We start from the raw sequence: 10,950 nt of genomic DNA on the forward strand, positions 1-10,950 counted from the left end.
CCTCCAAGTCAGTAGCACCTCCACCCACCCCCCGGGCTGGCAGATGTGTCCCTGCCAGGTGTCCCTGTGGGGCTGCATCAGCCCCTGAGGAGAACCACTGTGATGAAGGGATTCTGACTTCTAATTGGATTTCAGCTTGTGATGTGGAGTCTTTTTATAGTGTGCTGGTTACTGGTTATTAAATAAGGTTTTAGGCTTATGGATCACAATCCGATATAAGCTGAGCTTCAAAAAGCACATGGGAGTTCTTGCAAATGTGAAAAATGAGTAAATTTATTACTGTTCTTGGCTCTGCCGTACAGCCTGCGGGATCTTAGTTCCCTGACCAGGGATGGAACCCGTGCCCCCTGCAGTGGAAGCGTGGAGTCCTAACCACTGGACTGCCAGGGAAGTCCCTAAATGTATAATTTGAAAATGAAAAACTAAACTATAGATTAATAGTGGTGGAGGCTTTTAAAAGTATTCCATTAAAAGATTAGAAATTGAGAAGGAAAGGAGACAATCCTTTTTATGACCACGGTTACGAATAATTGTATACTTAAAAAATTTTTTTAATCTATGTAGCATGAACTCTAAAAATATTTCATATTTGGAGACACTGCTTGGGAAAGATCCTCCGTGTTCTCCTTGCTGCAAGTAATAAATCCTCCCTTCTCCTACCCTCTTCCCCCCAGATTACATATTTGAAGTCTATTCAGTGAAAGACAAATTAGAATGTAGGATACTATTTTAGCTTCTGAATTCTGTTAACACATCCTTGTTCTGGATGTGTTATTTTTTAATAACTAGGAACCACATCACTTCATTTGTTACAGTGACTAATAAATGAGAGGCAGTAATTCAGGAGTGCTCCAGAAAGCTTTTCATCCACCAAATAGGATAAGCACCTTCACCACCCACACCTTGGGTTAATTCTTTTGGTCACTGCTCTCCCACGTGTCCCTCAGCATGCTGCTTCCAGAATGAAACTGCCAGCAAATCTCAGTCTGTCGGATTGCCTTAGCAACTCAGCTGAGGAACAAGTGGGCTTTGATTTCACCTTGTCCTAAGGCCCATGAATGTTTTCTTTAGAAAGCTGCAGGCGAGTGAGGTAGGAAGGGCGGAGTGTGGGCCCTAGGCTCTCGAGGACAGTAGGCCTCGGAGTCTGGCCGTGCAAGAAGCGGTGGGACCCCGACACAGCTGCAGGGGCGCCTGCCTTCAGTTTCTGTGATGTGGGCCACAGGGCTGGCCTGAGGGCAGGCAGACAGCGGAGATGGCTGTGTCGAGGACAGTGCTGGGTGCGAGGGCAGTGTTGGTACCACAGTGGCTTGAAGACTACGTGGTATAGGTGGTGTCCGCCCGCTCTAGCCCCTTCACCCTCATCAGTGAGATCAAACAAAACATAGCCAATCAGTGAAGAAGCCAGGCCGGTCCTGAAAAGCCAACGGGGGCCAGAAGACCCTCATCCACATACCACCAGATAACCACAAAAAAACTAGCCTTCTGGGTCACTACACTGGACTGGTACCCCCGGGCCAAGGGGCTCTTCCAGGAATCCCTGGTCCGGGTGGGTCTCAGGAAAGGGCTGTTGATCATATGAGACTTGTCAGTTGGCCTCCCTGGTGCTGTGGACACATCATCCTCTCCCTCAAGCTCAGGCCAGTTCAGTCTCCCTTGCAGAAGCCATGTGGTTCTGGTTCTTCATTCCGTTTTGAAATAAGACCTCTGGAAATCCTACGCTGTGCTGTAGTTGGGCAGCAGCTGGGCCAGGCCTGCAGTAGACGGTTGCTCTTCTGCCCCCGAGTTCCCAGGGGTGTGTGGCCAGGGAGGGCAGTCGCCCACCTCCTGTTACCCTTTTCCAACAGCTCTTCACATACGGTTATGTGCAGCTGTCTTAAGAGTTCCCTAAAGAAAGCAACAACCCTGACCAATTAAGAAAAGAAAAAACGGCGCCCAAACACTAACCTAGTTTTTACATTGTTTTTAAACAGACCTTCCTAGTAGATAATAAACATTTATCAACAGTTTACTATTGCTAGGAAATGGGCCGAGTATTTTAAGGACAATGATAATGATCTACTTAGTGCTTACTCAGGCTGTGCACAGCTGACATGCATTTTAACTCTCAACAAGCCTACAAGGTAAATGGTAGTATCTCGTTTTGCCTAAAAGGAAACTGAAGCATGGAGAGGTTAAGTAAGTTGCCCAAGGCAAGGAGCTAGTTAGGTGAAAGGAGCTATAGGGCGATACCTGAGTGCCGAGCGTCACGCTCTTAGCTGGGATGATACATTCCTCTGTCCACGTATTTCCCCACTTAAGCCTCATAATACTCTTAGGATGTAGGTTTTATTTTACCTGCATTTTAAAGATGAAGAAATGGGATCCAAGGTAGAGTGACCAGCTGTACCAGTTTACTCAGGACTGAGGGATTTCTCTGAACTTTCAGTACCAAGACTGGGAGCATCCAGGCAGGTGGGGATAAGTTGGTCACCCTACTCAAGAGGTCAGTTCACCCCCCACGGTGACATGTCCCTTAACTGATGCAGTACTGGTTGTAATAAATCTCTGTCTGCTCTCTCTAGACGCACACGTAGCCCTTTAGGTGTCGAGATATACAGGGTCTCCTGATCCTAAATGGTTACAGCACCTACAGTAACAGTGCCCTCCGGGTGCCAGGTGGTGTTCTGAATGCTTTGCGTAATGAACTCAATGACACGGTATGTTGTGAATGAAAAGTGAAAGGAGGGAAGTCCTGGTTAGAGCAACAATAAAAGAAGTACACACAGATTTGCTATTTAGGTACCTTAGAATGTCTCCCCATGTTACTAAATAGAGTCTCTGCTGAACTATCAACTAAGGAATAAAAATTCCAACTATGAGGTAACTGCCAGAAAACTTTTCTTTAGTTTTTTTTTTTTTTTAATATTTATTTATTTATTTATGTGTTTGGCTGGGCCGGATCTTAGTTGTGGCATGCGGGATCTTCGTAGAGGCATTCGGGATCTTCAGCTGCGGCATGCGAACTCAGGTGCAGCATGTGGGGTCTAGTTCCCTGACCAGGGATTGAACTCGGCCCCCCTGCATTGGGAGCTCAGAGTCTTAGCCACTGGACCACTAGGGAAGTCCCACTTTTCTTAAGTCTTAAAAACTTAATTTCATTCTCTTACTGATAGTTATAATTTTAATGTTCTCAAACCAATTCCTTTTTCATAGGTGCTGAGAGTAAATATCTAAACATGCATTCCTTAACATAAAGCTTCACCTTGTAGCACACCTGCTGATTTATACTTATGGAATCTATTTTTTCTGTTATGCAGTTATTAACTCTCAGCTTTAGAATTTTTCTAGTTTTTGATAACCTGTCCTAATTACTACTTAGTTTTTAAAATTTAAAAGTTTAAAAATCATTTTAGCAATAAAGATGTTCTAGAGGGAAACTCTTCATAGTAAGTGAATGTGCCCTAAGAACATACTACTTGTAACAGTGCCGAGTAGTTACTTTCTTTCAGATTCGAAACCTAGGATTTTCTTAATTTGTGGTCCATGAACCATCTGAGTAAAAAGTGTAAACACTGATGAAAGTTAAAGTCTAGATTATATTATCAGATTTTTCATAATATACAGATAAGATTACAATTTACTGGCACTATCAGCCTCAAAGGCCTATGTTAATGACACAGGAAAGCAGCCTAAATTTTATGCTTATTTGGGATCAGATATCTAGGAGGGTTACCTTGTAAAGTAGATTAAAATCCAAATCAAAATCTGTTGTATCTGACAGGGATCTCTTAAGGCCACCATATTGGCAGGTGGAAAACAAATACTAACACCATTCACTCAGATGACCTAGCTCACTTTTTTGTTTTTTTTTAAGTCTTTATTGAATTTGTTACAACATTGCTTCTGTATTATGTTTTGGTTTTTTGGTCAGGAGGCATGTGGGATATTAGCTCCCTGACCAGGGTTCAAACCCACACCCCTTGCATTGGAAGGCAGTCTTAACTACTGGACTGCCAGGGAAGTCCCCTAGCTCACATTTTGAGAGGGAAAACGTATATAACGCTGCTAAATAGTAGTTAACATTTGTTTTTCACAGCCTGTAAAAGAAGGTGCTTCCCAAACCACTTTTCTTTATCCCACTCATAAAATCATGAGCAGTGTTCGTTTGCTTTTAAACAAACAAAAAATTACATAAATTCCTTTTCAGAAGGAAAACTTTAACAATTAAAATTTAGAATTTTATAATATTTAAATTATAAATCAAACTTCAGCCATATAGGTATGTTTGCTATGAACAAACTAAGATCCTGTGGTCATACTATCAAATGCAAATTCAGAATTAGTTGTCATAAATGAATATATTTTTTCAGAAATTAGTTGCTTACAGTTTACAATCCACGATATGGAAAGTTTAATGTATTAATTTACCATTTGCCTAAACATAATCTAGAGAAAATTGAATAATAGCAACGAATAATGGTTCGGTAGTTTTTCTTAAAACAACGTTTCTATATAGATCTATCTTGAGCGTTAGCTGAGTTGTAAAATCCGCAAAAACAACAGTTTTGTTAGAGTTTATAGATAAGTTGACTCATTTTGCCTCCCCAGTCCTCTGTGGAGCAGCTTTCAGAATTGTTAAGACTGAAGACCCAGAAAATCCTACATTGTCTATGAAATAGTGATACTGACACACATACACACACACAAATGCACACACAAGTTAATATGATATCAAACTTAGACTACATCTCACAGATTCTAGAAGGAGTTTCTATGCAGACTTAGATTTAAGGTCTTCTCATTACAAGGAAAGCACCTTTGGTCCTAAAAAGGACAGGAGATTTACCCTCAGTTTGCTGTTGTCTTGTGGAAGATGACTTAAGAAAACACTGGGAAAGTCATGAGATCATTTTAAAGAAATTATGCATTTTGCAGGGAAGGTAATTTTTGGTTATTTTTAAAATTTAATTTTGTCTAGATTTTATATGTGCTTTCAAATAACTAACTGGAGTGGCTACGTACACCAATAAGACAACTTAACACAGGAGAAGGAGGGCAGCTGATGCAGGAATTTCTGAAGCTCACTGGGGAAGCCTAAGTTTAGCCCTGCCAGTGGCTTGCTCCCCACTCCAGTCACATGACTCCAGGCATGTTAGCAGAGGCCTTCTCACTACGTTCAGCTCTAAGGTGAGTGCCCTTCTAATAACTTATCAGAAGATCAGTAGCCTCGCACCAGAACTCACATTGTTATCACAGTAGTTCTTGGTGCCCTGTTTCCTTGTTGCCATATATTTCACTGCTGACCTTGTTTTTATTTTATTTATACCTGTTTTTATACAGGTGGTGGTAGTGACCATCTTGGTGCAGTAAGTCACTAATTTAGAAGTAAGCAGGATACACATATATCAACACGCAGTACGTAGAGTTTTCTAACCATATCCTAGCTATTGGCATTGCCAATTTTTTGGCCTCTACATAACATTCTGTGTTACATGATTTGATGACTAAAGGTGAAGCTGGGATACTAAAAATAGATGTATTGTTATTGACAACATGGAATCAACTCAGAATTTTAAAAACGAAAATGGAAAATCTTGGTAAATTCATTATGAGATCTATTCAGTAATCAAAGTAGATTGACATTACTGTGATTACAGGTTCTTATCTATCTGAGTCCCACTTAGAAATGAATCTTTAAATATATGTTTAGAACTGCACACTTTTTTTTTTTTCCTTTGGGCTGTGCCACACGGCTTGCGGGATCTTAGTTCCCCAACCAGGGATTGAACCTGCGCCCTCCGCAGTGAAAGCATGGAGTCCTAACCACTGTACCACTGGGGAATTCCCAGAATTGTACACTGTTGTCCAAATGAAACATATCTTATTTCCAGGATCAAAATACCCATAATGTCTGAGGGTTGCAGTGTAATTAAATGATATCCTCAATCTAATTTCTCAACACTTAAGAAGTTCAGGGTGTGAACTACTTAACCTTACTCTGCCATCTGAGAAGCTACGCCGGTTCTGGCTGTACTGTGCCTGTTTTTCCATTCACAAAATGGCAGGTGGGGAGAGGTGATTCCTTCTGTGTGTCATAAGAAATGGCCTCAGTATAATCATATGTTTTATTTTCAATGCACTAGAAATAGAGAATGGGTCTTTGCCAATTCCTGGACAGTTAGTAATTAACTGCTTCCTTGCGATGACTTGTGTAAGGATAGATTATTAGTTGGCATCAGTGCATTCCTGTCCTGCAGGGTTGCCAGAGTGTCTACAAAAAACACTAGACACCCAATGTCTTGTAATAACCTATAATGGAATATAATCTGCAAAAAAGCCTAGTCACTGTGCTGTATGCCTAAAACTAACACAATGTTGTAAATCAACTATACTTCAATTTAAAAAAAAGACCAGACAAAGAGTTCAGAACACAGTATATTCTTGAGGGTAACCATAAGAGTCTTTTGCCTTCTAATATAAAGTCCACCTCAATCTAGATCATTTGGTTGTAACTCAAACTATGTAGACTGGCATAAAAGTCTAAGGGATTGTCTCTCATTACATTTCTCCACGCACCCCGCATGGTCAGGACCTTTTGCCCATGAGGATAAGCAATGTGAAGGAAGACAGTGGCAGAATGATTAATTTTCTTTGATTTAAAATTTAATATTCATTTATTTAAAAAATTAAGCTGCTACCTACATTTGGTAATGTTATATTCTTCCAGTAGTGGTTTCTCACTGCTAAGACGCTATTTGTGTGCATAGTCTAAGATTATCAGCAACATTATTTTGTAAGTATTTCACTATCGGGATAGCATTGGAGACTTTTCTTCCTAAAGCAGTAAAGTACCTTTGGACCAGGTTTTCCTGGGTATGTGCTATATATATCTGTCTGCCTATCATAGTTTATATTGATTGAGATGATATGTCCAGTAGTAGAAAGATGCTAATAAAAATGCAAAGGGCAACTTGAGTCCCAGTAAAACAAGGTGAAGTGCTTTGACTGTTGAGTTCATCTGAAGCTGTCAGAATATGTTACACACATCAAGTGTGTCTGCCTCACTTCAGGGGCTTTAGGGAAGTGGGAGGTGCACTTTCACGTACAAGACGTGCAGAGTCCCTACAAACCTAAAATCTAAAAGAAAAGGGTGAGGCTAGAACAAGTTACTCTGATTACATAATTTTGGATAAATGTGGTCTTCATTACTGCATAACGTGTTAGAGGTTTCTAAAATTTGTCAAAATCAGCCTTTCATGTTGGACCTTTTGCGTTCAGTGGTTCCGTCCCTCGTCACTGGAGGCTCCGGGGGTTTGTTCACGCATGTGTGACTTGGGTCTGTGTTTACATGGCTTCAGCCCCTTCCCCCTGGTTCGTTCTCATATTTTCACCTGAGCCCACCTGTGAGTTGGCATTAAATTGCCACAGACTGAAGCGTGAACTGCCCTAGAGATTTAAATCCTAACATTGATTCCTTGCCAGGTGCTAGTTACAAAATCATAACCTGAAATGAAAAGATGGTAAATAGATCAAATAGCTCTTTTTTTCTGTTGCAAATTCGGTTGGCATCTGAATATCTGGATAGATTAATTAAAAATCCAAATATCTTGGTAATTTAAATATATGACTGTGTCTTAGTGTTTAAATCACAGCAATGTTTGAGATATAATCCAACATACCCGCAAACTCATCAGCTGTCCTTAGAAGTCTTCAAGACTCCTGTCTGAATCTTTGTTCTGTAATAAAGAAACATTAGTTTAGGATTAACTGAATTTGTGCATTTGATTTATGAATAAAAATTCTTTCTTAAGTTTTGAACGACTGTGCAAAGAATAATGTTGGTTATTAACTTGGTAATTTGAATTGCAAAACTTTTTACATGGAGTGCTTATGTTTTTAAGTTGATAGCGTTGCTTAATAGAAGTAACTGTTAATTCAGTTTGATTAACTTGTTTCCATTATCGCCACCTGTAAAACCTGACAGGAATTTTACAAATGAGCAGGGGCTGAGGTGCTTTCTGACTTGTATTAATTTTAAAGGCTACATTTTCAAAACCTCTTGATCACGTGCGATGGTGCCATGCTAAGTATGCGATGCAGCCACTGAAGATGGCGACCAGTGTGGTTGTAGACGGGCACATGTAGCCACGAGGTACCTCACTCATCCATTCGTCGTTCCCAGCTACTTCAGTGGTGATGCCAGAGGGAGCAGACTTGCCTCAGGTGTGCCCTGAGCCCGAATCCAGCACCTGTGCCCTGTCGACTAAGAACCGTGCCTTCCTGAGCTGCTTCCTTAACGAAGGTTCATACTCCTTGGGCCCTATGCGTTGTTTGATGGTAAATGAGGCTTTCTTTAAAGGCAAGTTTTGAGAGTTCCAATAAGAAATAGGTGTGATTTTTTTTGATGTTTCAATAGAAAATGGTTCTGAGAGTATGTATTTTGCATTTGCTTAGTACCTGCAGTCTGCCCACCTGAGTCTCTTGACAATCCTGTGGAAGAGATAAGTTAGGCTTTGCTTCTTGCTGATGAGCAAACCGGCCCAGAGAGGTAAACGACTTTTCTCAGGCCGTATGATACAGTGGTTGGCAGAGCCAGATCTAAATTGGAGTTACTGACTTATTTTCTAGCGTGCGCTACCTCCCCATGAAGATAAGTCTTTAAAAAATAATGTTTTAACGTGTGATAACAGATGACCTCAGTGAGAGAGAAATGGGGAAGCTGCTCAATCAACCCAGGTGCAGCCGAGGCTGCTCACTGGTGGAGGGGAGGGAGAAGAGGCCAGCAACACCTGGGAGCACTTGAAGCAGCACCTGAAAGTGGGGTCCTTGGAACAGGAATCCAACAGGCCTGCTGCTTTAAACTGATGTGATTCCCACAAATTGAAGGAAACGGCAAACTGACGCAACTTGTATTTGACTTTCAGATTCTCCAACAGTGTTTTTCAACCTGGGAAGGGCTGAACACCCTACAAAGATTAAGGAGGGTGAGAAAGAAACACTTTCAAAGCTGGACAGCCCTAAAGCCCAAGCGAATCGCAAGCTGCTATCAGCAGTGCACGTGACTACGGGATCTCCACCCCCGACCCTGACGTCAGCAAACCTTCCCGTGGTCTTCAGCAAGGACGGATTCTGCTCTGGACGGCCCAGAACTTACTTGAAGAAAGCGTTCTGCTGTTTGAAGAGGTCAGGATAAGTGTTGTCTGAGAGGATATGAGTGATTCCGTGGCCCTGGAGCCTGCCTGCTCTGACACCTCGGCCTTACCTCATTTCAGGTTCAGAGAAAATTCAAGTCTCCGGCTCCACCAAAACCCTACGACACTAGCTCCACCCCTTCAGCAGAGGCACAGCCCAGTGGCGAGGAGGAACCCCTCCAGGGTGGCTGGAGCACCTTCTCCTGACACAGGCTGCCCTTCCAAGGTGGGTGATGGTGTCTCACTAATCGCTGTGCCAGCTGGGCTTGTGCAAGGACAGTGTGAAAGGCTTTGTTCTTTAAAACGTAGAGTAGGGCTTCCCTGGTGGCGCAGTGGTTGGGAGTCCGCCTGCCGATGCAGGGGACGCGGGTTCGTGCCCCGGTCCGGGAAGATCCCACGTGCCGCGGAGCGGCTGGGCCCGTGAGCCATGGCCGCTGGGCCTGCGCGTCCGGAGCCTGTGCTCCGCAACGGGAGAGGCCACAACAGTGAGAGGCCCGCGTACGGCAGGGGAGGAAAAAAAAAAAAAAAAAACCTGTAGAGTATAAGTGGCACATGAGTCCTGTCTTTGCTGCAAGGGTCTGGGGTTCATCCGTGCTTCTCCTTTGGGTACTGAATTCTGCATTCAGTTAGGAAGCATCGCATTCAAGTTACTCCTTGTCCCCAGACCTCACTGCCCTCACCTTTCTGCCTGGAACGCTCCAAACCACGCTTAAAGCAGCTACTCCTTTTGTTCCTCAAACTAAGACCAGCGTGATCCTTAGATTCAGTGTCGAGAAATTAATGTAATCTGGGAACGTGTCTTGTGACCTTTAAGGCCCATTCATGCACGGACCCCAAAATTATTCATTGCTCCACATATTCTTATCAGACCACAGGTCAGCAGGGCAGTGTGTGTGTGCAAAAGAATGTTTGTACACAGGCACCTGAAAAGAGAGGGAAGGAGCCTGGATGAACAAATCAGCTAAGAATCCAAAGCATTATTTCTAGACTGCTTATGACCAGAAATTTGTACTCATTCCTTTTTTCCCCCAATTTAAAAAATTGTTAGAATACATGTAATATAAAATCTACCATCTTAACCATTCTTAAGTGTACAGTTTGGTGGCATTTAAATACATTCACATTGTTGTGGAACCGTCACCACCATCCATCCAGGGAATTTTTTTTTTTTTTTTTTTTTTTTCCGGTACGCGGGCCTCTCACTGTTGTGGCCTCTCCCGTTGCGGAGCACAGGCTCCGGACGCGCAGGCCCAGCAGCCATGGCTCACGGGCCCAGCCGCTCCGCGGCATGTGGGATCCTCCCGGACCGGGGCACGAACCCGTGTCCCCTGCATCGGCAGGCGGACTCTCAACTACTGTGCCACCAGGGAAGCCCCAGGGAACATTATTATCTTCCCAAATTGAAACGCTGTCTCTATTCAACACTAACTCCCATATTTCCCCTCCCCCAGCCCCTGGAACCCAGCATTCTACTTTCTGTCTCTATGTATGATTTTGCCAACTCTAGTGATCTCCTTTAAATGAAATCATTCAGGATTTGTCCTTTTGTGACTGGCTCATTTCACTCAGCATAATTCCTCCAGTTTCATCCATGTTGTGGTGTGTGTCACAGTGTCCTTCCTCTTAAAGGCTGAATATTTGGTCACATGTATTTCCGTTTTTTGTTTATCTGTTCATCCTTTGATGGACACTGGGGTTACTTCCACGGTTTACCTACTGTGAACAAAGCTGCTGTGAACATGGGTGCCAAGATGCCATGCTCATTTGCTTTCAGTTAACG

Source organism: Mesoplodon densirostris, chromosome 15 (genome assembly GCF_025265405.1).
Source record: "Mesoplodon densirostris isolate mMesDen1 chromosome 15, mMesDen1 primary haplotype, whole genome shotgun sequence".
Classification (NCBI taxonomy): Eukaryota; Metazoa; Chordata; class Mammalia; order Artiodactyla; family Ziphiidae; genus Mesoplodon; species Mesoplodon densirostris.